Source organism: Labrus bergylta, chromosome 17 (assembly GCF_963930695.1).
Source record: "Labrus bergylta chromosome 17, fLabBer1.1, whole genome shotgun sequence".
NCBI classification, from domain to species: Eukaryota; Metazoa; Chordata; class Actinopteri; order Labriformes; family Labridae; genus Labrus; species Labrus bergylta.
Window position 1 is genome coordinate 25,516,006 of NC_089211.1, and position 27,190 is coordinate 25,543,195.

The 27,190-nt window shown below is 43.2% G+C and overlaps 1 pseudogene; it reads left to right on the plus strand.

The window, feature by feature from the left end:
• The first annotated feature begins 3,770 nt into the window (after nt 1–3,770).
• LOC136183241 (E3 ubiquitin-protein ligase TRIM35-like) lies at nt 3,771–6,936 on the plus strand (annotated as a pseudogene).
• Nucleotides 6,937–27,190: the final 20,254 nt, after the last annotated feature.

Here is a 27,190-nt window from a genome sequence, read left to right on the forward strand (position 1 = left end):
GAGAGGTAGAGGTAGAGCTGGTAGAGGAAGAGTGAGAGTGAGAGGTAGAGGTAGAGCTGGTAGAGGAAGAGTGAGAGGTAGAGCTGGTAGAGGAAGAGTGAGAGGTAGAGCTGGTAGAGGAAGAGTAAGAGGTAGGAGTAGAGCTGGTAGAGGAGTTCATGGCCAAAGAAGAAAACAACTTTCAAATGAAATCAGAGCAACCTTAGTTGATCATGTCATCATGGACTGACAATGCGAGAGGCTGGACAGAGAGTGCAGCCCAACTTGAGCCGTTTTACTGCACTGGTATATGTAGTGTAACCCAGGTTAATTAAATTGAATTAAATATTAGCCCTCTATTTTTTTTTTCCTTTTGAGAGGGGAGTGACCTCAGTGAACCTCCATAACTTAAGAATTCAATTCAATTCAATTTATTTTGGATAGCGTCAACTCATAACAAGTGTTATCTCAAGACACTTTACAAAAAGCAGGTAAAAGACCTTACTCATTATTATGTTACAAAAAGCAGGTAAAAGACCTTACTCATTGTTATGTTACAAAGATCCGGCCTATCCATCATGAGCACTTTAGCAAAGCAGCAAAAGTTACAGTGGTAAGAAAAAACATTCATTTTATTTTGTATTTATTTATTTCCCTATTTTATTTTTCTAAAACATTCCATAATCTCACCTGAACTCCGCTAAAATCTTCAACCAATCAGAACTCCTCCCACTTATCATAAACATCCGGTTCACGAGGTCACTTCCCCTCACCTCATCTCATGGCATGTTGCAGAGGCAGAATTGTTTGGTTGCCCAAGACGGGACAACGAGTTTATGATTTACACAGCGGTCATGTTTTTTGTGTATGAACCTTACAGCGTGGAGATGGCGAGCTAAAATCTACCAGATCTACTCTGCCTACAAGTTGGTAGGATCTAAAAAGACATTCGAACACGGATCGAAAGACATTGACTTTTTTTTGGATGGACCCAAGAAGGGTTTTTTGATTAAGAGGATATTTATGTTGGTTGTTTGAACTTATTGTTTTGTTATATTGGAAGTATTTTTTTATGTGAAATACAATAATTATTATTTAAATTTACCTGTGTTTGGATTTTGTTGGTATTCACATTTGAGCTCCGAGAGACCTACCTTATTTCTTCCTAATTTAAATTTGACTTAAATGCACAATTAGCCCACATGCTACAGTAGCACTGACTTGTTTGGTGAAAAATAAAAAAATAAATGTTTCAACAGCATGTGTGTGTATCTGCAAATATTTCGGTGCATGTGAACAATCTGAAGAATTGTCTACACTTCAAACTATTTTAGTATTATGGCAAAGCATACTAAAGATGAGAGTGCTTTTCATTATGCCCAACAGTGTGTAGTTGGTTAGACAAAAATCTGGTAATATGAATGAAGTGTGTGCCATTTGGTGCAAAAGTTTGATTTTGATAATGCTATATGTAGTTTTGGTTGCAGTGCTTCATTTTTCAGGATATGTGAGGTATTTTGCAGTTTGTGGTTTTGTGAATTGTGTTAAGTATTTTGATAAAACCAGCCTAGTTTGCAAAATTGTGTTTTAGCAATTGGAAAAAAACTCTATACTAGAGAAAGATGTTTTTAAGTCTCTGTGTTTAGTTTATTATAAGAGAGAAAGATGTTTTTAAGTTTCTGTGTGTTTAGTTTATTATAAGAGAGAAAGATGTTTTTAAGTCTCTGTGTGTTTAGTTTATTATAAGAGAGAAAGATGTTTTTAAGTCTCTGTGTGTTTAGTTTATTATAAGAGAGAAAGATGTTTTTAAGTCTCTGTGTGTTTAGTTTATTATAAGAGAGAAAGATGTTTTTAAGTCTCTGTGTGTTTAGTTTATTATAAGAGAGAAAGATGTTTTTAAGTCTCTGTGTGTTCTCTTCTCAGGACGTTGTAGTCTTTAGCTGTGAGCTTTGTTCAGGTTAAGTTTTGTTTCTGTCCTTTTTATTTCAGACAAGTTGTGTTAAGTTGCTTCTGCTGTAAACACCCCATTTCCTGATATGGATGTTTCACATTAAAAGCACTACAACTTCAGATAGGCCGGGGACTTTTATTTTGAAGAACTTGTCGGAAGTAGAAAGTGTTTATCACGCAGCTTTAGCGGAGGTGATTCTCGATGACGCTGTGTCGGGACTCTACTGTGTTTCCAGCCGCTCACTTTATCCTGAGTCACCGCCACAGCCCCCTTCTTTTAGTTATCCTGGACTTAAGACAGCGAGGCATCACTTTAAACACACCTTTACCTGTGATGAAGATGCTAACCTGAGCTGCGGTCGGTTAAAGAGACACCGAGTCAAGTCGTTTCAGCCTGCAGCGGAGCACTGTGGTCTGAGCCTGCAGGACCAGCTGACTCTGCTCATAAAGTCAGCAAGACCAGGACCGGGACTCAATTGATGTTGTTTTCTGTCACAAATCCCTCTGTTAGCCTACGTTACTTTCATTACACACCACCGTGTGTGTTTAGGTAAAACAAACTCACTCAACGCTGCTCAAAACAAACCTCTCACAAACACTTCAGCATGTGCACAGTGATATAGAAGCTGTGAGCAGATGGGAGCTGTATGCCCAACACTCTGCAGAAACTATGAGAAACTTTAACAGTTTTAATAACCTGATGGTTTAAATGTGCTGCACAACGCGATCGTACTGTGGAGCCGTCTGAATGACACATTTGTGGTACCACTGGAAAGCTGGGAATTTCTACTTTCTCCCACTTTTTACATTTTTATTTTAGCGTGGAAGTTAGTTTTTACAGGTTAAGACGAAGCGGCGTGCGGGCGTAGGTTCAACACGTCATTGGTCACGACAATGCTAGAGACGACTGTCACGTTTGTCTGGAACTAAAACAGTACCATATTATTAATCTTTTTATCATTTTGGCTAAATTTCATATCCATAAAAGTAAATTTGCAAACAGAAAACCTATTTTCAAACATTATTTTAATGAGCTGCAGCAGTACATGAAAACCATCCAGCACTCTGAGAACCCCAAGGCCCTGAAGACTCTTGAATATTGTATTTATTTTAATTGTGTAAACTGATGACCCTTCCATTTCTACCCTTCCCTATGTTTTTACTTGTCTTAGTCTTTGTCAACCCCTGGCATGTTCCTTTGTTCCTTAATCTAACTTTGTAACATTGTCTGTGTTTACAATGAAGTTGTTAAAAAAAGAAAAGAAAAAGACTGTCACGTTTGTCTGCTCAGTCAGCTGATCCATGACACTTTCCCCACACACACACACACACACACACACACACACACACACACACACACACACACACACAATAATAAAAAGTCCTTAAGAAGCATCAGAAAATAAAGTAGTCTGCTTAGTTGACTTCAGACTTTTCTGGGCATGTCTCTCTCTCTCTGCTGTTACTCATGCTGCATTCAGGAGTGCTCAGACAATGAGAGATGCATTCAGGTGCACTCAGAAACAGGAGTTGCAGGCACAAAAACTAAGACTGTTACAAGTTGAAATAATTGTTCAGTTGTTACATTGACTTCTGTCATTAAAAGAAACACATGAACACCATTATTCCTTTAACTACCCCCCCCCCTGCAGAGCTCTACACCTAGGGGAAACACTGCTTTCCATGGTCTAAATACTCTTACATGATTAAAAATCATTCTTCATCTCCGGTGAGGCTGCAGACATTTGAAGTTCACCTTTAGTGAAATGAGACTGTTCTCTGTGTTCCTGCTCTGAAGAAGCTCCGCCCCCTCACCTGATTCACCTGAGGCAAACCAGGAAACAGGCTGTTATTCTGCCTCACCCTGAAGAGACACACACACGCTGACAGACGGACCGACCTGCAGACACAAACCAGCACGACTTCCACTGAGAGAGGACAGGAGGAGGAGGAGGGGATACTGGGAGTACTTGTTATACTGGGATACTGGGAATACCAACACTTCAACCTGCTGCTGAATCCACAAACTGAACGAGAGTTTCAAAGTGAAAGTAACTCTCAGGGACGGGGAGTGGCTTCCTGTTTTTTTCTGCTGCGTGTTTTGACTCTGAGATAAAATGGCGTCCAAGTTTGAAGAAGATCTGAGCTGTCCAATCTGCCTCGACATCTTTAAAGATCCAGTGATGCTGTCCTGCAGCCACAGCTTCTGTAGAGAGTGTGTGAAGAACTGCTGGAAGGAGAAGGAGAACCAGGAGTGTCCACTCTGTAAGAGGAGAAACTCAAAGGATTTCTTACCTCCTGCCTTTGCTTTAAAGAACCTGAGTGAGAGTTTTGTGCAGGAGAGAGATCAGAGAGCTTCAGAGGATCTCTGCAGTCTGCACTCTGAGAAACTCAAACTCTTCTGTCTGGACCATCAGGAACCGGTGTGTGTCGTCTGCAGAGATTCAGAAAAACACTCTGAGCACAGATTCAGACCCATCGATGAAGCTGCTGGACTACACAAGAAGAAACTTCAGGAAACTCTGGAGCCGGTAAAGAAGAAGTTAAATGTTTTTAAAGAAGTTAAAGTGAAGTTTGATCAAACAGCAGAACACATTCAGGTCCAGGCCCGACACACAGAGAGGCAGATTAAGGAGCAGTTTAAGAAGCTTCACCAGTTTCTAGAAGAGGAAGAGGAGGCCAGGCTGTGTGCACTGAGGGAGGAAGAGGAGCAGAAGAGTCAGAGGATGAAGGAGGAGATGGAGGCTCTGAGCAGAGAGATAGCAGCTCTTTCACACACAGTCAGAGACACAGAGGACGAGCTGAGAGCTGAAGACGTCTCATTCCTGAAAAACTACAAGGCTGCAGTGGAAAGAGTCCAGCAGCGCCCCCTGCTGGAGGATCCACAGCTGCCCTCAGGAGCTCTGATAGACCAGGCCAAACACCTGGGCAACCTGAGCTTCAACATCTGGAACAAGATGAAGGACATGGTCTCCTACAGTCCGATCATTCTGGACCCAAACACTGCTAATCCAGAACTCATCCTGTCTGAAGATCTGACCTGTGTGACACGAGGAGAGAGACAGCAGCTTCCTGATAATCCAGAGAGGTTTGATCACTGGTCTGTCCTGGGCTCTGAGGGCTTTAACTCAGGGACTCACAGCTGGGACGTCCAGGTTGGAGACAGTACACTCTGGGGACTGGGAGTGTTAGCAGAGTCTGACAAGAGGAAGGGATACATACTGTCTGGTTTATGGGTCATAGGGTTCTATGATGGTAAATACGCAGCATGCTCCCCACCACATCCAGACACTGTTCTCTCAGTGAAGAAGAAGCTTCAGAGGATCAGAGTGAATCTGGACTGTAACAGAGGAGAGCTGTCGTTCTCTGATCCTGATACTAACACACACATACACACCTTCACACACATACACACACACACACACACACACACACACACACACTGAGAGGATGTTTCCATTCATTAACACTGTGGATAAACTCCCACTGAAGATTTTACCAGAGAAGATCTAATACATGATGAAGATGATGATGATGATGATGATGATGAAGATGATGATGAAGATGTGATGATGATGAAGATGTGATGATGATGATGATGATGAAGATGTGATGATGATGTGATGATGGTGAAGATGATGGTGAAGATGATGATGATGAAGATGATAATGATGATGAAGATGTGATGATGATGATGATGTGATGATGAAGATGTGATGATGATGAAGATGTGATGATGATGATGATGATGATGTGATGATGATGATGATGATGGTGAAGATGATGGTGAAGATGATGATGATGAAGATGATAATGATGATGAAGATGTGATGATGATGATGATGTGATGATGAAGATGATGATGAAGATGTGATGATGATGATGATGATGATGATGTGATGATGATGATGATGATGAAGATGTGATGATGATGATGATGATGAAGATGTGATGATGAAGATGATGATGAAGATGTGATGATGATGATGATGATGATGATGATGAAGATATGATGATGATGATGATGAAGATATGATGATGATGATGAAGATGTGATGATGATGATGATGTGATGAAGATGATGATGAAGATGTGATGATGATGATGATGATGATGTGATGATGATGATTATGATGAAGATGTGATGATGAAGATGATGATGATGATGAAGATATGATGATGATGATGATGAAGATATGATGATGATGATGATGATGATGATGATGATGATGATGAAGATATGATGATGATGTGATGATGATGATAATGATGAGGAAGATGATGATGATGAAGATGATCCTGATTGGTCGGTTTGTTGGAGTGTCTTTAAATATAATCTGCTCAGCGTGTTAACTGGTTAACTGTCGTCTCTTTTTCACTTGAACTCTGAGGAGTCCCTGAAGGCATCATCGTCTGTATCTCTGTGTGCTGGAGTTATTACCCTGCAGGGAGAGATTATAATCTGCACACGGTGATCTGAAATCACTCCACAGTTGTTGAGAGATCAGAAAGAGTTATGCAATTGTTGAATTTGTTTTTATCGTATATGTTCTTTTTCTTTTATTATCATTTAATCAATTTATAATTTACTTCATATGTTTACTTTTTCTTTTATTATCACTTATTCCTTTTATCATTTCATTCATATGTCATATAGTCGCTACGACTTTCTTTCTTTTTTTGTATTTTTAATTGCACAGTTTAAGTTTGTTTCATCTAGGGGGATTCTTTAAATCTTTTCTTCAGGTTAATATATATGTATGGGGGGGGGGGCGTTGGTTTTGTGGTTAATTTGTCACAAATGTTTCATGTCATGTACGTCTTTGTAACCTGATACTGGATACTTTGAATTTCCCTCGGGATCAGTAAAGTTTCTACACTTGATCTGAATCCCTCTTTCTATCTGCTGTTGTGTTTTATTGATCTTGTAAATGTCATCATGGAGGAGTGTCTCTCCTGAGAGGAGGAGTTTGTCTCTGTCAGTAATTATAAAGTTATTCTGATTCATTCAGGTGTTTCTTTAACTCCAGTCTAAAGCTGTGACGTCTGAAAGTTTCAGATCAAGACGATCGGTGTCGTCTCCGACTCGTCCGTCAGGTCGGACAGGAAGAAGAAAAAGTCCTGAAGGGGAAGTTTGACTTGATATGTTCAAAGATTAAATTATAGAACGTGATGCTCCTGACTCCACCTTTAAGGTTTATTTAACGTGCTGCATTAAGACGTTATTTAAAGTCAGGGTTGGTCATTTCCTCCAGATCCACTTCTTCAGATTCTGGTGTAAATTGTCTTTAGGTCCTGACAGAAATTAATAACTCATGTTCTCTGAAAAAGGAACAAAGTAAATCCATCATCTGTATCAGTTTGTAAGTCTGTAAAAACTTTGACCAATGTCTGCCACGAGGTACCAATCTGATGAACCAATCAGACGCCTCCCTGTCTCCCTGCTCGCTCTCTACCTCTTACCTGCTCTAGCTCACACTCAAAGAGCGTCACCGATGACTTTAGGAGTTTAAACTGTGAGTTTACTGACCGCTGAATGAGACATGAGACGACGTAGTTTCTACACAATGACAGAGATGAGCTGAGGTCCACTTCTGGAGGGACGGCGCTCGTGCATGTAAGTGAGGGGGCGTGGCTTAAGAGGGAGCACAGAGGGGAGGGGGCTGTCACTGATTGGACCTTTAACTTCAGTCCAACATGTTCTTTCACCTCTTTAAATTCTAAATGTTAAAATAAAATCCATCACTCCTCTGAGCTGTAATTATGTTTTAATCATCACACTATAAATTACAGTAAAATATGTACACGTTACCGAGGCACAAGAAGTCTGAGATGAAAAACAAAGAAAACAGACGTGAAGTGTTTCAAACCGTTTCATAAAGTGATCACATGTTTGTTCACTTCCAGATTGAAGGAGGGTTTTTTTTTTCATCTGCACATTCTGGCTTTGATTTCCACTCATTCATGAACCTATGAGGCAGGAAAAAGTCGGTCAACACATATGAAAGCATGCCGTCGCCCTCTGCTGGCCAAACTGAAAAATGCAAGAAAAAAAGAAGAAGAAGGTGTTTTTCCTCATGTAGGCAGACTGATCTTAAAGGGTCAGTACACAAGCTTTTCTTTACAAACCACAACATTTCTATGTGTTTTATTTAAAAGGCGAGCACTCTAAAGTTATGGATATAACCACAACGGGAAAGTGACGCTTTAATCTGCAGCTCTTCACATTCACATGAAATTACTCAACATGTCAGTCAGTAAAATAAGGTCGACAGGGGACGTTTTTATGAGTTGCTTTTTAAAGTTCTTTGCAGAGATGTGTTATAAAATGACATCGAAGGCCCCGTGTCCACTTGGTGTTTTTTTTTTTTCTTAGCACCAGCGTCTGAGATCATTCTCAGGAGAAAGCGGCCGCCTTGAGAAAAATCAAACGACAGCGTCTTTTTTCTGAGCGCTCCACCCGCTCCTTCCGTCAAATTGAAAATCACTCAACTTTTCAGGAAGGCGCTGTTGGAATCACCGGCGCTCTTTTCCAAACGTTAAATATTCCCCGTAGTTTTGCCGCTTACAGTGTCGGTCATACAGCGCCCGTTGTCAACAGACTGTTGTCATAGAAACAGGAGGGACGTATTTTTAGCGCTTTTCTTCTCAGCGCACAAACGCTTCACGCTAACGCTCCCGAGCGCACAGTCGGCGCTTTTCTTACCAGAGAAAGAAACGCCATGTGGACACGGGGCCTAAACGACCTACCTGTGCAGCTCCTCCAGAGCAATGAGAGAAAACTTATTTTTTTATTTTGAGGTGAACTGACCCTTTAACCCTCCAGATCACTGATATCCTCTGACGGCAGCAGAGACAGGGCGTGGCCTCTCCTGTAGTTCATCGACACATGAGACGGCGGAGGTAACGGGCACGCACAATCAAGTGAAACTCAAATGAGGTCTCACCCGATCAACGCGGCTCCTTTTAAATCTGAATGAATGAGGTGATGTCCCAGTGTGCGTGATTATTACTCGTCCATATTGTGGCGTGCGGCGTCTATGCTTGGTATTCCTTCAGGATCTGGCCGGCGATCACCAGCCTCTGGATCTCACTCGTGCCCTCGTAGATCTCTGTGATGCGAGCGTCGCGGTAGTGCCTCTCAGCGGGCATGTCTGACACGTAGCCCATCCCACCCAGAACCTGGATCGCCTGATGGAAAAGTGCAAAACACACCAAAAGTTAAAAACGTCCCGTCTCTTTCTGCACGCTTAACCGTCTGCGTGGTCGATTCTTCTTACCTGATGAGAGCAGAATGTGGCGGCTTCTGATGCGGCGAGGTTGGCCATGGCTGCTTCCTGCAGGAAAACACAAAAGAGGGTTCATGTCTGTTAAACTGGAGGGAAAAAAAGAGTAGAAAACTGTCTTTGGGTATCACATTTTGTGTTGCTTTCCCTTTAATTCTGTGTTTTATTAGTGCTTAGTGTTCATTGGTCCAGGAGCAATCCATCGTAGCAGTCTCCAGTTATATTGTGTTTAGCGTTAGCTCCTCCCTCTTTTATAATGGCTTCTCAGTGGAATCGTTCTTTCTGGCCTTTCTCCTGGACCAAGTTAGATGTATAGACTGGTTACAAGTTTCCAGAGTGGTATTGTTTGCATCCTCGTGGTTCCTTTGTGTGCGTCTCCCTGACAAGGAGTTAAGTTTTATCTATTTGTGTGTATTTACGCAAGGCAAGTTTATTTATATCGCACATTTCAACAACAAGGCAATTCAAAGTGCTTCACACAAGACATCAAAAGCATCATGACAGAGGAAAGAAAATAAATATTAAAATAGAACATTAAAAAATTAAATTAATCAAATTAAAGCAGCGGGACCTGATAAGTGTAGCGGTTTTCTACAAAAAAAACTTTGCAGCTGAGTTGGCTCCAGTATGGCAACCAATTTTTCAGTCTTCAGTTGACACACGAGGTCCCTATGTCATGGAAAACTTTGTACATAAAACCTTTACCTAAGATTCCATGTCCAAGGGATCATAAAGACTTCAGACCAATAGCTCTTACCTCAGTGATCATGAAATCTCTAGAAAGAATACTGCTCAAACATCTTGTTAGCAAAACAAATCACACACTTGATCCATACCAATTTGCTTATAAGCAAGGATGTGGAACAGAGGATGCTGTTGCCACTCTGGCCCATATCATCACCAAACATTTAGATAAGCCAAATACATTTGAAGAGCCCTCTTTCTAGACTTTTCATCAGTATTTAACACAATAAAAGCAGACATCTTCGTATCAAAAATGATTCAACACAAACTTAACCCCTACTTGACTCTTTGGTATGCTTCTTTTCTCACTAACAGAATCCAGTTTGTGAAGGTGAATAACACCCTTTCATCTGCTATCACAACTAATGTTGGCGCTCCCCAGGGTTGTGTGAGCTCAGCTGTGCTTTTCCCTTTTTATACAGATGACTGTCGGTCTGATACACAAAATCAGTACACTCTGAAGTACTCTGAAGATACAGCTCTGATTTCTCTGATTTCTCTGATTTTCAACCTGAACCGTGCCATAAAGGTTGCAAAGCGTGCTCACAGTCAGAAAGTGCAGGACTTCTTCGAGGACCCCACGAACACCAGACGAATGTGGCAGGGCATACAAGTCATCACAGACTATAAAGCTACTCCTCCCCCCTGTGACAACAACATCAACTTACTTTGCGAGGTTTGAGGCACTCAACACCACTCCAGCGAGGAAATCTATTCCTCACTCCGATGAGCAGCCAATCAGCCTGGACGCAGCTGATGTCCGGAGAACCCTGAGGAGAGTGAACACCCGGAAAGCAGCGGGCCCTGACGACATACCGGGACGGGTACTTAAGGAATGTGCTGACCAGCTGGCTGGGGTTCTCACAGACATCTTCAACACCTCGCTGATCCAGGCTGTGATACCTTCATGTTTAAAGACTGCTACAATTATACCAGTGCCTAAACAATCCACAATCTCCTCGCTCAATGATTACCGCCCTGTAGCACTAACCCCCATCATGATGAAGTGCTTTGAGAGGCTGGTAAAGGACCACATTGTCTCCAGACTTCCCTCCACATTCGACCCGTACCAGTTTGCTTACCGCCCAAACCGCTCCACAGAGGATGCCATCTCCTCTGCACTCCACCTGGGCTTACAACATCTGGAAGAGAAGGACACACATGTGCGGATGTTGTTTCTGGACTTCAGCTCAGCGTTCAATACAATCATCCCGCAGCATCTGGTGAGCAAACTGGCCCCCCTTGGTTTCAGCACCCCCCTATGTAACTGGCTGCTTGACTTCCTCACAAACAGACCCCAGTCTGTGCGGGTGGGCAACAACACCTCCAGTGTCATCTCCCTGAGCACCGGCTCCCCTCAGGGCTGCGTCCTGAGTCTGCTGCTGTTCACCCTGATGACCCATGACTGCTGCGCCAGGTCCACTACTAACCACATCGTGAAGTTTGCAGACGACACAACAGTAGTGGGCCTCATCCGTGACAACAACGACATGGACTACAGAGAGGAGGTGAAACATCTGGTTGACTGGTGCAGAACCAACAACCTGACCCTGAACGTCGATAAAACCCAAGAGATCATCGTCGACTTCAGGAGGCGCCAGCCCAGCCACACACCACTCCTCATCAATGGCACAGCAGTGGAGAGAGTTAGCAGCACAAAGTTCCTGGGGGTGCAGATAACAGACACTCTGACCTGGTCCCTTCACACCGGCGCTCTTGTGAAAAAAGCGCAGCAGCGCATGCACTTTCTGCGTCGGATGTAGAGAGCACACCTCCCTCCTCCTATTCTCACCACCTTCTACAGAGGCACTATAGAGAGCATCATAACAAACTGCTTCTCTGTCTGGTCCGGAGCCTGCAGTGCCTCCGACTGGAAGTCCCTGCAGAGAGTGGTGAGGACGGCGGAAAAGATCATTCAGACTCCACTTCCTCCCATCCAGGAGATCGCAAAGATCCGCTGTCTGACCAGGGCTCAGAAAATCAGCAGAGACACCTCCCACCCCCACCAAGGACTGTTTTCACTGCTGGACTCTGGAAAGAGGTTCCGCAGCCTCCGAAGCAGAACTTCCAGGTTCTGTAACAGCTTCTTCCCACAGGCCATAAGACTTTTGAACAGGAAAAAATAATCCCTCCATTCCCCCTCAAACCCCCACACAGGACTACCTCACTGGACTGTAAAACACAATATAACGTGCAATATATTTATCTGTATAGTATTTTTACTCATAGTTTTTCTTTTTATATCTATTTATATCTGCACCTTATTTTTATTTTGATATGTAAATACATGCTGCTGTTTTTATCCTGCACTACAACGAGCCAAATGCAACGAAATTTCGTTCTTATCTGCACTGTAAAGTACAAGTCTAAGTCTAAGTCTAAGTAACTCTAACAACCCTGGACTGCACCAACATGCTGTGAACAAAATGGTTATGTGGAGTGATAAACACGCTCTAGAGATCAAGGCAAAGAAAACAGAGGAAATTGTATTTGGTTCACCGTCTGATGCTCATAAAGCTCCTATTCTCATTCATGATGAAAAAATCAAGCAAGTGTCATCTTATAAATATCTGGGTATAATGATCGACCATCTGTTGTCCTAGGAAGATCACATCGACTACATCTGTAAAAAGACAAAACAAAGAATGTATTTCCTCCGCCGTCTGAGATCTTTTGGGGCGAGTCGACAGATTCTTCTTTTGTTCGTTACCTCTGTGATTCTAAGTGTCCTACAGTCCTGTAACACCTCATGGTATATGTGTCTGTCCACCACTCTGAAGTCTAAACTGCTCCAGCAGGTGAACATCTGCTCTAAGATTGTAGGCCAACCCATGCAAAGACTGTATGAATCGGCCTACAACAAAAGCATTTCAAGACTGGCTAACTGAATCGCCTCTGACCCTGACCACGCCCTGAACACGGAGTATGAACTGTTACCATCAAACCGGAGATACAGGGTCCCACGTTTTGATAAGGTCAGACTGAAACACTCTTTTGTTCACCAATCAATCCTAAAATTTAATGTGGAGCTGAATCCTCGACCAAAGCACGTTTAGGGCCTCTGGGCATTTGCTTGGCGTTTGAGTGTTGTTTCAAATGTTTGTATCTTGAGTGTTGTGTTGTGTTTGAGTGTTGTTTCAAATGTTTGTATCTTGAGTGTTGTGTTGTGTTTGAGTGTTGTGTCAAATGTTTGTATCTTGAGTGTTGTGTTGTGTTTGAGTGTTGTTTCAAATGTGTTGGGGTTGTATCAAGTCAACTTTGGTTATATTCTTTAATAATTATACTTAATTATTAATAATATAAATAAAATATCATTAAACTATGTTTAATCTTGTTTTGGGCACCAACCTGTAATCAGGTAAATATAACCAAAATATCACTCAAATCAGTCTCAAATTAGTTATTTAATTACTAATATTATTAATAATGAATAACTATGTTTAATAAATTGAAGGCGTGAAATCCGTACACAAAGCCTTCGCACCCAGCTTATATCACAATGTAAATACACCAGAAACCACAAACAACTGCTCTCTTAAATTATAACAGAATTTATTTAAACAAAGCAACATCAATCCAAAATCAATGAACTTAATTAAACAAATAACTATTATAAACTAATCTAAGCAACAAACATTATCAAGCAAAGGCTTGTGGAAGGGGTGTGAATGTTGGTGTGTGTGTGTGTGTGTGTATGTGTGTGTGTGTGAGAGAGAGAGAGAGAGAGAGAGAGAGAGAGAGAGAGAGGGGGAAGAAGAAAGGGGGGGGAAGATGGATTCGTACCCTCGTGGTCGTTCACGATGGCGCAAACCTAACAAAGACCTGGGTGTGTGCGCGTGTGGATGAAAGGGAGAGAGAAGGGGGGGAAGATTACTTCGTCCCACGTGGTCGCCCTTCCGATGGCACACACCTAACAAAGGCCTAAATGTGGCCTTAAGGTCTAAAAGAGACTGAGTTCGGCCCTACGCAATCTGTGTCTCTGAGGCGTCTGGATAGCCGCGAGTGTATAGATCTCTGTGCGTAATGGCGCGGTGGTGGAGTTGATGTACGTTTACACGGGAATATGTGTGTGTGTATGTTCGTAGAAGGGGAAATAAAAGAGAATAAAAGAGAAATGCGTGCCTGAAGAGGCCGGATCACAGTCCGACTCCCGCGCCACAACTCGGAGTAATTCCCTTCATTCACAGAAACAAACCAATTGCCGAATTCAGGTTAATACGGCTTACACTGGCCTTTCTGATCAGGAGAGTAATACCCGGTTATAACGCTGTTACGCTAAACACATATAGGACGCAGCGGTCCGAAACAACAAGAGTTTTAAACAGTTCAAACTCAGGACGCAGCGGTCCAACAAAGATAAAAATTACAGTTTCTGCTTTGATCAACAATTGTTAAAAAACACTCTCTAAAGCTAATTCTGCCCAGACCTAATTAAGCCTCACTTGTGAATCGCTTTGTCCGCGATTGGTGAAAGGAAAAGAGTCCGGCGATGGAGCAGATCTTCTGTCCGTCCTGGTGCAGAGGCGTCTGATGGCGGCGAGGGTCCCTTACGGCGAGAGCAGCTTCGTTGGTTCTCCGTCGAGTGGAAAGATGTCCTTTGATGTCCTTTCGTTGCAGGACGGAATAAGACCGTTATCTTTCTGATAATCTGTTATAGTCTGACGCTCTCCGAGAAACTGAGATGCGTTCACTGGACAATCCGAGCTCGGAATTTAGAACACTGCCGGCCGCGGATTACCTGCGCGCCAAAAACTTAAAACAAAGGAAGATTGTTGCAGGAAACAGGAGATCTTCTTGGGTCTCCGAGCACCGAAGGTCAGCGCGTGAAAGAGAGCGAGCAATGGAAGTCTTGGAGCTTTGTAGCCTGGCCTGCTCCATGGGGGGTCTACCTCAGGTCCCCTCCAATGAGGAGAGAGAGGTTCCGGTCCCCCCTTTACTTCACACGTAGGTGTGAAGTACCGCAGGGGATTCTGGGATTAAGAGTCCTTTTAGGCCTCTTTGTGATCTCAGTGAATAACTCAAATGAGGCTTTTACAGAGGTGCAGGCCCAAATCCATTGTTTGACTGTCCTAAGCCTGCGTGGCCCAACAAATGTTTATATCTTGAGTGTTGTGTTGTGTTTGAGTGTTGTTTCAAATGTTTATATCTTGAGTGTTGTGTTGTGTTTGAGTGTTGTGTCAAATGTTTGTATCTTTGTTTCCTGTCTTAATTGTTGTGCCGCAAACGGAGCCGCTATGACGCAAGGCAAATTTCAGACTACGTCTGACAATAGAGTATTATCTATCTATCTATCTATTACAAGAATAAAAGAGGAGCGATAATCATAACTAAAAGAGAAATATGACAGTATGCCACCAATGAACTTTTTTGTTGACATTCATTGAGCTAATTGTATTTTACTTCATGTTCAAATCTAATCTGACTTTGCAATAGGCTGAAAGGAGAGCACCTGAATTTGTTTTGCTTCAAAGTCAAATAAATAGTTTTAAAATAAATAAAAAAGTAACTTTCAGTAAACTCTCTTTCTAAATCTCTTGATGTTCTGTAAAATTTGCCTAAAATACTGGAAACATTTTAACGGCCCGGCCCGTCAGAACCGAACCGTGACCAAAAAACTGAGGTACGTATTGAACCGTGGGCTGACTGTATTGTAGCATCCCTAGTTTGTGTGTGTGTGTGTGTGTGTGTGTGTGTGTGTGTGTGTGTGTGTGCGTGTGTGTGTGTCTCTGTGTCTCTGTGTGTGTGGTGTGTCTGTGTGTGTGTGTGTGGTGTGTCTGTGTGTGTGTGTGTGTGTGTGTGCGTGTGTGTGTGTGTGTGTGTGTGTGTGTGTGTGTGTGTGTGTGTGTGTGTGTGTGTGTGTGTGTGCGTGTGTGTGTGTCTCTGTGTGTGTGGTGTGTCTGTGTGTGTGTGTGTGTGTGTGTGTGTGTGTGTGATGAAGGTAATAAAGTAAGTTGGGACACTAGTCTGTTGCTTTTGTATTGGGTCTTGTTGTGGTTTTAAATAGCAGAATATATACTTAAGGAACACAAATCTGAATGCTTCATCTTACCTCTATAATAACATACAAAACACTATACAGTAATGTAACAGGTTATAATATGTAAATAAATAAAGGTAAGCTACATGTCTCTTTAACCCAGTGGTTCCCAAACTTTTTTTGCCAGGTCCCCCCTTGAACATAAAAATGGCTTTGGGGGCCCCCCAGATGTTACTGAATACATTTTGTGTGTGTGTGTGTGTGTGTGTGTGTGTATACAAAAAATACTGACAATAACATCCTTTTTTAGTCAAATATCTGTATTTTTAGAATTTATCTGAGATTTGCCAAAACAGAAAAAGAATGGCAGCATCAACGTGTGAAGATTAAACTTAAACAAAAATATCATGCTAATTCTAAAGTAGCAATAAAGAGTATAACTGCAACATTCAACTGAACACTTTTTTAAGATGCAACAGTAATAATTGTTTTTAAAAATTTCTTGACTCTCTGCAAGTAAACATCTCCTTCTGAAAAACTTAATGAAAATCTTCTTTCAAGCTCTATTCTCCCAGTCCTGAAAGAATTTCAGTGACTTGTGTGTGCTTGTTTTGTGCTACAGATCTTCTCCAGCCTGGGCTGCAGCTGTGAGACAGCCACTCTCAGTTCATTTTCAATGTCTAGCTTTGATCTGTATTTTGTCTTGATTGATGCAACTGCTGAAAAACCTATCTCACATAGGTAGGATGTGGCAAATGGGAAAGTGTGGCCAGAGCTCTCCTGCCAAGCAGTGGGTACTCCTTTCCTACTCCAATCCAAAATGCAGACAATGTCTTGGTCTTGAACTGCAGCCGCAGTGTTGAGTCTGAGGTGACATCGATGAACTGTTCCTCCTCTGCAGTGCTGAAGTCATCAGCTGGGGTTGCACTGAAAGAGTCTCGGATCCAGTCATATTTTGCAGAATCTTGCAGCGGGAAATACCTTTGGAAGTGTGTTTGAAGGGCAGAGATGTGGCTTTTTACACATGGGATCACTGTGTTCTGCAGCTTGTTCCCCTCAATAAATGATTTCAGGCTTTCAAATGAGTCTATATTCCCATCTGTAACTCGCTGCTCCCACAGCTACAGTTTTCTTGTGAAAGACGTAATTTTATCCGCCACCTGTGGGAGGTGTGTCTTGGTGCCCTGCATCTGCAGATTTAGTTCATTGAGTTTTTGAAATATGTCACTGAGATATGCAAGTTTCATGAGAAAGTTGTTGTTTTTAAACTTGTGGGCAAGTTCATTCCCCTCTTCCTCCAAGAAGATTCTGATCTCATCCCGCAGTTCAAACACCCTGGACAAAACCTTTCCACGTGACAGCCACCGGGACTCACTGTGGAACAATAAAGCAGTGTGACCAGAGCCCATCTCCTCGCACAGTGCAGAAAAAATTTGGGCTTTGACAGGCCTAGTCTTTATGAAGTTTACCGTGGTAATAATATCTGTCATCACATCGTTAAGCTCAGGACTCAGCTGTTTAGAAGCGAGCGCTTCTCTGTGGATCATGCAGTGCGTCCACTGCACGTCGGGGGAGACGCGCTTGATGAGCGCCTGCAGCCCTCCCCGTTTCCCTGCCATTGCCTGGGCCCCATCCGTGCAGATGCCCACACAGTCGTTCTATGTCAGATCGGCCTCTTTCAAGTAAGTGTCGATGATATTAAACAGCTCAGCTGCAGTGGCTCTATTCATCACACGTTTACAGAAAAGCAAATCCTCCCTCAGATCATCAGCGTCGATGAATCTGACATAAGTTATTAATAAGCAGTCCTTGTTGCTGTCGGTCGCTTCATCCACCTGCAGGGCAAAACGGTTGTCCCGTATCTTGTCATTAAGCTGCTCCTCGATGTCTTTTGACATGTCATAAATACGTCTTGCAATAGTATTGTTTGACAGAGGGATAGTTTTTAATTTACTGGCTGTTGCTTCATCAATCATAGTAGAGACCATATCAACAGCGGCGGGCAGTATTAATTCCTCCGTGATGGTGTGTGGCTTTTTACACTTAGCAACTCTATATGTTACTTTATATGACGCCAGTTGAGCATTTGACGGCAAAACGGTTGCTTTGGTAAAGGTGCTCTGCTGTGCATGACAGCTGAGAAGTTTCTTTTTGAAGAACTCAACAGGCTTGTGTGTGTGTGCGGGACGGGTTGTTTCTAGATGGCGTTTTAACTTGTTTGGCTTCATGCTGTCAGATGCTCATACTTTGAAGCACAACACACACTGTGGTCTCTCTTCGTTACCCACCGTTGTACAGGTGAAACCGAGGGCGAGATATGACTCGTCATACTTTCTTGTCTTTGATTTTGATGTGCTATCTGATGAAGACTCATTGTCAGCTTTAAGTTTTGCTGGAGGTCCTCTCTCAATATTCGCCATGCTTGGCTAGTTGCGCTAACTGTAGTGCATTGTTTGGAAATTGGAACTTTTCTTCTTCGTCTTTTCCCCCCAAAATATTCGCGCCCCCCCTGTTATGGCCCACTTTGGGAACCACTACTTTAACCTAAAGTATTAAACACAGAAAGGCTATCGTAGGCTTAACAGTCATACAATCATTCCCCTATAAAAATACTACCATGCTTTTATTGTGAAGCACGGTAAAAATACTACCATGCTTTTATTGTGAAGGACGGACATCAAACTTTCCTCCTCGTGCAGAGAGCAACACAGTTAGCAAACCTCGTAACTAACAGGCAACTAAAATAACATTAATATTAACACGGGAAAGAATTAGCACTAGGTAGGCTAAGCACAAACATGTAATGAATTCGACATGACTCTTCTTCAACTACTGTGTGGCTCCAACTAAGCCGGGGGACAGTTAGCGAGCATGTCGGGGCCGTGACGTCAGCTAATTAGCATATAGTGGGTTTTTTTCAGCCAAGGGAGCTCAGCTCCACTATTGTAACTGCAGCCTACATCCCCCCTGATGCCGATGCAAAAGCTGCTATGAAGGAACTTTACACCGCTATCAGTAAACAACAGACTGCTCACCCGGAGGCTGCATTTATAGTTGCAGGTGATTTTAATCACTCAAACTTAAAGACAGTGCTCCCTACATTTCCCCAGCATGTTTCCTGCAATACAAGAGGAAACAAAACTCTGGACCATGTTTACACAAACATCGCAAGAGCCTACACCACGACCCCCCTCCCCCACCTGGGACAGTCAGACCACCTTTCTTTGTTCCTCATCCCCAAGTACTCCCCACTCATCCAATGTGTGAAGCCATCAGTGACAACGATTAAAGTGTGGCCAGCGGGGACAGACTCTGTACTTCAGGACAAGTTCCATCATACAGACTGGAGTATGTTTGCTTCTCAGGCTACCTCGGGCTCTCACACAGACATTGACACCTACACTTCTTCTGTGCTGGACTATATCAATACCACCATCGACAGTGTTACAACATGGAAGCAGATCACCACGTACCCAAATCAGAAGCCATGGATGAACAAGGAGGTGCGTCTCCTGCTGAAGGCCCGCAACACCGCCTTCAGATCAGATGATGCAATGGCCTACAGCGTATCCAGGGCAAACCTGAGGAGGGGCATCATCAAGGCCAAGCACTGCTACAAGCTGAAGGTTGAGGAACACTTCTCCAACTCCGACCCCAGACACATGTGGCAGGGCATCCAGGCCATTAGTGACTATAAACCCAGCAACTCCACCCCGATAACCACAGATGTCTCCTTCCTGAACGAGCTAAATCATTTTTATGCTCGTTTCGATAGAGACAACAGAGAGACGCAGACCACGACCAGACCTCCTGCAGACAACCAGCCCCTCTCACTCACCTCCACAGACGTCCACGCTGCACTGAGCCGGATCAACGCTCGAAAGGCTGCTGGTCCAGACGGCACCCCCGGGCGCGTGCTTAGAGCATGTGCGGAGCAGCTCACTGGGGTTTTTACGGACATCTTCAACCTGTCCCTCGCCCAAGCAGCTGTGCCAGCATGCTTCAAAGCCACCTCCATTGTCCCAGTGCCGAAACACTCCAGCCCGACAGGCCTGAATGACTACCGCCCTGTAGCACTCACACCCATCATAATGAAGTGCTTTGAGCGACTGGTCCTAGCACACCTGAAAAACTGCCTCCCACCCACACTGGACCCATACCAGTTTGCCTACCGCAGCAATAGGAGTACAGAGGATGCAGTTTCCACTGCGCTGCACTCTGTGCTCACACATCTGGACAATAACAACACATACGCACGAATGCTGTTTGTTGATTTTAGCTCAGCATTCAACTCTGTCATCCCCTCCAAGTTAAACACTAAACTCGGAGACCTGGGCTTCAACACCTCCCTCCGTCACTGGATAACGGACTTTCTGACCAACAGACCCCAGTATGTTAGGTCAGGACACACCTGCTCCACCACCATCACACTCAACTCAGGCGTACCACAGGGCTGTGTGCTGAGCCCATTCCTCTACTCCCTCTTCACCCACGACTGCAGACCTGTACATGGATCCAACACCATCATCAAGTTTGCGGACGATACGGCGGTGATTGGCCTCATCAGCAACAACGATGACACAGCCTACAGGGAGGAGGTACAGCATCTGGCCGCCTGGTGTGCTGACAACAACCTGCTCCTCAACACCAGCAAGACGAAGGAGATCATCGTGGACTTCAGGAGAGAAAGAGGAAGCCCATTCACATCAACGGGATGGCTGTTGAACGTGTCTCCAGCTTCAAGTTCCTGGGGACCCACATCACAGAGGACCTCTCCTGGTCCACTAACACCTCCAGTCTGGTTAAGAAGGCTCATCAACGCCTCTTTTTCCTGAGGACACTGAAGAGACACCACCTGTCTTCAGCTGTACTGATGAACTTCTACCGCTGTGTGATCGAGAGCATCCTGACCAGCAGTGTCTCAGTCTGGTACGGAAACTGCTCTGTCACAGACCGTAAGGCGCTACAGCGGGTGGTAAAAACCGCCCAGCGCATCACAAGGTGTCCACTTCCTGCCATTGAGGATGTCCAAAGGAAACGCTGTCTGCGGCGACCTCACGGCATCCTTAAAGACTCCTCCCACCCTGCCCACAGACTGTTTACCCTCCTGCCCTCCGGCAGGCACTTCAGAAGCCTCCGGACCAGAACCAGCAGACTGAGGAACAGCTTTTTCCCCAGAGCTGTCTCTCTACTGAACTCTACCCCCCGAACTCTGAACTCTGTCTCTCTCTCTCTCTCCCTCTCTCTCTCCGCACCCTGCTGACCCCCCCCCCCTTTCCCCTGCACATCACCTCACACCCATCATCCCCCCACCACTCCTCCTGGTCACACACACACATCTCTCATCCACCTGTATTATTGTATTATAGTTTGTTCATATCACCTCAATAAGTTATCGACCTGTACAATATGTCCATATTCTTTATATTATCTGTAAACTAGTATAGCATGCTCACTGCACCTTAATCTGTATATTATAATCCTAAGAATACACTTATATTTATAGCATTTATTTATATTTATAGCATCCCATTAATCCAGCCATCCATATATACCTAATAATTCACTTTTTTTAGTCTACATCTGTAAATTTTGTCATTACTGTACACTGCACAGACTCTTGCACTTTCTGCTTATTTGCACTTCTGGTGAGATGCCAAACCTCATTTCGTTAATCTATACTTGTATATGTGTAATGACAATAAAGTTGAATCTCATCTCATCTCTTTTAATGAGAAAATTCACAATATTCACCAGCACTTATGTCCAAACCCACTGCTTATCTCCCCTCCTGAATCTCTCCCGTACTATCAGTCGCTTTCCTGTTTTCAATTCCCTGATCCCTCTGAAATCTCTGACCTCATCCAAAAGTCCAAGCCCTCCACTTGTCAGCTTGATCCCCTGCCCACAACCTTGGTCAGATCTTGCCTCTCTTCTCTGCTTCCCCTCATATCTGCCATCATTCACGCCTCCCTCACCACTGGAATTGTTCCTTCATTATTCAAAACTGCAGCTGTCACTCCTATATTGAAAAAACCTGGTTCAGATCCTAACAACTTCAATAACCTCCGCCCCATTTCTAACTTACCTTTCATCTCCAAAATTCTGGAAAAAATTGTCGCCACCCAGCTACAGTCTCACTTAAATCAAAATAGCCTCTATGAGCCCTTCCAGTCCGGTTTCCGCCCCCGTCACAGTACAGAAACTGCTCTACTAAAAATCACCAACGATCTCCTCATTGCTTCTGACTCCGGCTTACTTTCCATCCTCATCCTTCTTGACCTGAGTGCAGCCTTTGACACTATCTCACACCCCATCCTCCTCAGTAGACTCTCCTCCATTGGCATCACTCACACCCCCCTTACCGGGTTCCACTCTTATCTCTCAGGCCGCACTCAGTTCATACAGCTCAAATCCTTCAAATCCGAGCCCTTCTCTTCATCACCTACCTTCTCCCCCTTGGCAATATTTTCCGTAAATTCAATATACTTTTCCACTGCTTTGCGGATGACACCCAGCTCTACCTCTCCAGTAAACCAAACTCCACACTTCCACCCTCCTCCCTCACTTCTTGTTTATCTGAAATAAAATCCTGGTTCTCCTCAAACTTCCTTAAATTAAACAGTGATAAAACCAAGATCCTTCTCGTCGGCACTAAATCCATATTATCCAAAGTTGGCAGTTTCTCCCTCACTATTGACAGCTCCTCAGTTTCCCCTTCCCCTCAGGTTAAGAGTCTGGGTGTCATCCTCGACAGCACACTATCATTCAAATCCCATATCAATAACCCGGTCTGCATACTTCCACTTACGAAACATCAACCGTCTCCGCCCCTCCCTCACCCCCCATACTGCCTCCATCCTTGTCCACAGCCTTGTCACCTTCCGTATTGATTATTGTAATTCTCTCCTCTTCGGCCTCCCTCATAAATCCCTCCATAAGCTCCAACTGGTTCAAAACTCTGCTGCCCGTATTGTCACCAAAACCCCTTCTTACCATCACATCACCCCCATCCCACAGCAACTCCACTGGCTCCCGGTGAAGCAAAGAATCATCTTCAAACTACTCCTGTACACCTTCAAGGCCATCCACAACCTCGCCCCCCCATAACTGTCTGACCTCCTTCACGTCGCCACTTCAGCCCGCTCCCTCAGATCCTCCTCATCCATCCACCTCACCGTGCCCTTTGCCCGCCTCAGCACCATGGGGGGGCAGAGCTTTCAGCTGCTCTGCTCCCCAGCTCTGCAACTCTCTGCCACCTGACATTCGCAATATTGACTCTCTCCCCATCTTCAAATCCAGACTCAAAACCCATCTGTTCAAGATCGCCTACTCACTCTGACACTTTAAACTGCAATTCCACTGTCCACAATTCCATTTCTTTATTGTATGCTGTTTTTGTTATCCATTGCTGTTTTTAAAATGTTGATTGTTGTACAGTGTCCTTGTGTGTCCTGAAAGGCGCTTATAAAATAAAAATGTATTATTATATCCAGAATACGCCGAACATCTCAGCTCTAAACTCCGGCTCCGTGGGAGTTAATAACTTTGCCTCAACATTAAAGAACACACAATGTCACATATAAGACTTCAGGTAAGTACTCACTCTTTTCATTCACGCACAACCAACTTCTGAAGTGATTACTCTGCACACTGATGGCTCATCTGTCATCAACTGATGCACACTGCTCATTACTACATGATGTAATTCACTATATGACCAGCAGGTGCCACCTCTCCCCTATTGAGCACAATATCATCACATTACAGTTTTTTCCAATTGCTAACACACTAAAATGACATGCATAGCACAATTATTTAAACTGACACACAGAGAGCAAAACCTCTTCTCAAGTCTCCAAAAGTCTAAACACATTTTCTGTTTTACACACATTTTGCAATTCAAAATGGCACTTTTTAAATGCACTGAACACGGTTCTCTGCATAAAACACAACAATCAGACATAAAGTCACATGTTTGCCATTTCAAAACACTGCCATTCAAAATGACACTACATGAGCTAATTGGTCAATGTATGTGCCACCTGGCCAAACACCTCAATGGTTAATTGTTATCACTTCAATCAGGAAGTAAGCACTCTGAAAAGACCACAAGTGAGCACCTTATTTTTACAACAACAACGGAAGAGGTTGTAGAGAGAGGAAGAGGGAGGGTGAGAATGAGAGGGGGAGGAAGAGTGAGAGGTAGGGGTAGAGCTGGTAGAGGAAGAGTGAGAGGTAGAGCTGGTAGAGGAAGAGTGAGAGGTAGAGCTGGTAGAGGAAGAGTGAGAGGTAGGAGTAGAGCTGGTAGAGGAAGAGTGAGAGGTAGGGGTAGAGCTGGTAGAGGAAGAGTGAGAGGTAGGGGTAGAGCTGGTAGAGGAAGAGGTAGAGGTAGAGGTAGAGGTAGAGCTGGTAGAGGAAGAGTGAGAGGTAGAGGTAGAGCTGGTAGAGGAAGAGTGAGAGGTAGAGCTGGTAGAAGAAGAGTGAGAGGTAGAGCTGGTAGAGGAAGAGGTAGAGGTAGAGGTAGAGGTAGAGCTGGTAGAGGAAGAGTGAGAGGTAGAGGTAGAGCTGGTAGAGGAGGAGTGAGAGGTAGAGCTGGTAGAGGTAGAGGTAGAGGTAGAGGTAGAGGTAGAGCTGGTAGAGGAAGAGTGAGAGGTAGAGGTAGAGCTGGTAGAGGAAGAGTGAGAGGTAGAGGTAGAGTTGGTAGAGGAAGAGTGAGAGGTAGGGGTAGAGCTGGTAGAGGAAGAGTGAGAGGTAGAGCTGGTAGAGGAAGAGTGAGAGGTAGGGGTAGAGCTGGTAGAGGAAGAGTGAGAGGTAGAGGTAGAGTTGGTAGAGGAAGAGTGAGAGGTAGGAGTAGAGCTGGTAGAGGAGTTCATGGCCAAAGAAGAAAACAACTTTCAAATGAAATCAGAGCAACCTTAGTTGATCATGTCATCATGGACTGACAATGTGAGAGGCTGGACAGAGAGTGCAGCCCAACTTGAGCTGTTTTACTGCACTGGTATATGTAGTGTAACCCAGGTTAATTAAACTGAATTAAATATTAGCCCTCTATTTTGTTTTCCTTTTGAGAGGGGAGTGACCTCAGTGAACCTCCATAACTTAAGAATTCAATTCAATTCAATTCAATTTATTTTGTATAGCGTCAACTCATAACAAGTGTTATCTCAAGACACTTTACAAAAAGCAGGTAAAATACCTTACTCATTGTTATGTTACAAAAAGCAGATAAAAGACCTTACTCATTGTTATGTTACAAAAAGCAGGTAAAAGACCTTACTCATTGTTATGTTACAAAAAGCAGGTAAAAGACCTTACTCATTGTTATGCTACAAAGATCCGGCCTATCCATCATGAGCACTTTAGCAAAGCAGCAAAAGTTACAGTGGTAAGAAAAAACATTCATTTTATTTTGTATTTATTTATTTCCCTATTTTATTTTTCTAAAACATTCCATAATCTCACCTGAACTCCGCTAAAATCTTCAACCAATCAGAACTCCTCCCACTTATCATAAACATCCGGTTCACGAGGTCTCTTCCCCTCACCTCATCTCATGGCATGTTGCAGAGGCAGAATTGTTTGATTGCCCAAGACGGGACAACGAGTTTATGATTTACACAGCGGTCATGTTTTTTGTGTATGAACCTTACAGCGTGGAGATGGCGAGCTAAAATCTACCAGATCTACTCTGCCTACAAGTTGGTAGGATCTAAAAAGACATTCGAACACGGATCGAAAGACATTGACTTTTTTTTGGATGGACCCAAGAAGGGTTTTTTGATTAAGAGGATATTTATGTTGGTTGTTTGAACTTATTGTTTTGTTATATTGGAAGTATTTTTTTATGTGAAATACAATAATTATTATTTAAATTTACCTGTGTTTGGATTTTGTTGGTATTCACATTTGAGCTCCGAGAGACCTACCTTATTTCTTCCTAATTTAAATTTGACTTAAATGCACAATTAGCCCACATGCTACAGTAGCACTGACTTGTTTGGTGAAAAATAAAAAAATAAATGTTTCAACAGCATGTGTGTGTATCTGCAAATATTTCTGTGCATGTGAACAATCTGAAGAATTGTCTACACTTCAAACTATTTTAGTATTATGGCAAAGCATACTAAAGATGAGAGTGCTTTTCATTATGCCCAACAGTGTGTAGTTGGCTAGACAAAAATCTGGTAATATGAATGAAGTGTGTGCCATTTGGTGCAAAAGTTGGATTTTGATAATGCTATATGTAGTTTTGGTTGCAGTGCTTCATTTTTCAGGATATGTGAGGTATTTTGCAGTTTGGGTTTGTGGTTTTGTGAATTGTGTTAAGTATTTTGATAAAACCAGCCTAGTTTGCAAAATTGTGTTTTAGCAATTGGAAAAAAACTCTATACTAGAGAAAGATGTTTTTAAGTCTCTGTGTTTAGTTTATTATAAGAGAGGAAGATGTTTTTAAGTCTCTGTGTGTTTAGTTTATTATAAGAGAGAAAGATGTTTTTAAGTCTCTGCGTGTTTAGTTTATTATAAGAGAGAAAGATGTTTTTAAGTCTCTGTGTGTTTAGTTTATTATAAGAGAGAAAGATGTTTTTAAGTCTCTGTGTGTTTAGTTTATTATAAGAGAGAAAGATGTTTTTAAGTCTCTGTGTTTAGTTTATTATAAGAGAGAAAGATGTTTTTAAGTCTCTGTGTGTTTAGTTTATTATAAGAGAGAAAGATGTTTTTAAGTCTCTGTGTGTTCAGTTTATTATAAGAGAGAAAGATGTTTTTAAGTCTCTGTGTGTTTAGTTTATTATAAGAGAGAAAGATGTTTTTAAGTCTCTGTGTGTTCTCTTCTCAGGACGTTGTAGTCTTTAGCTGTGAGCTTTGTTCAGGTTAAGTTTTGTTTCTGTCCTTTTTATTTCAGACAAGTTGTGTTAAGTTGCTTCTGCTGTAAACACCCCATTTCCTGATATGGATGTTTCACATTAAAAGCACTACAACTTCAGATAGGCCGGGGACTTTTATTTCGAAGAACTTGTCGGAAGTACAAAGTGTTTATCACGCAGCTTTAGCGGAGGTGATTCTCGATGACGCTGTGTCGGGACTCTACTGTGTTTACAGCCGCTCACTTTATCCTGAGTCACCGCCACAGCCCCCTTCTTTTAGTTATCCTGGACTTAAGACAGCGAGGCATCAGTTTAAACACACCTTTACCTGTGATGAAGATGCTAACCTGAGCTGCGGTCGGTTAAAGAGACACCGAGTCAAGTCGTTT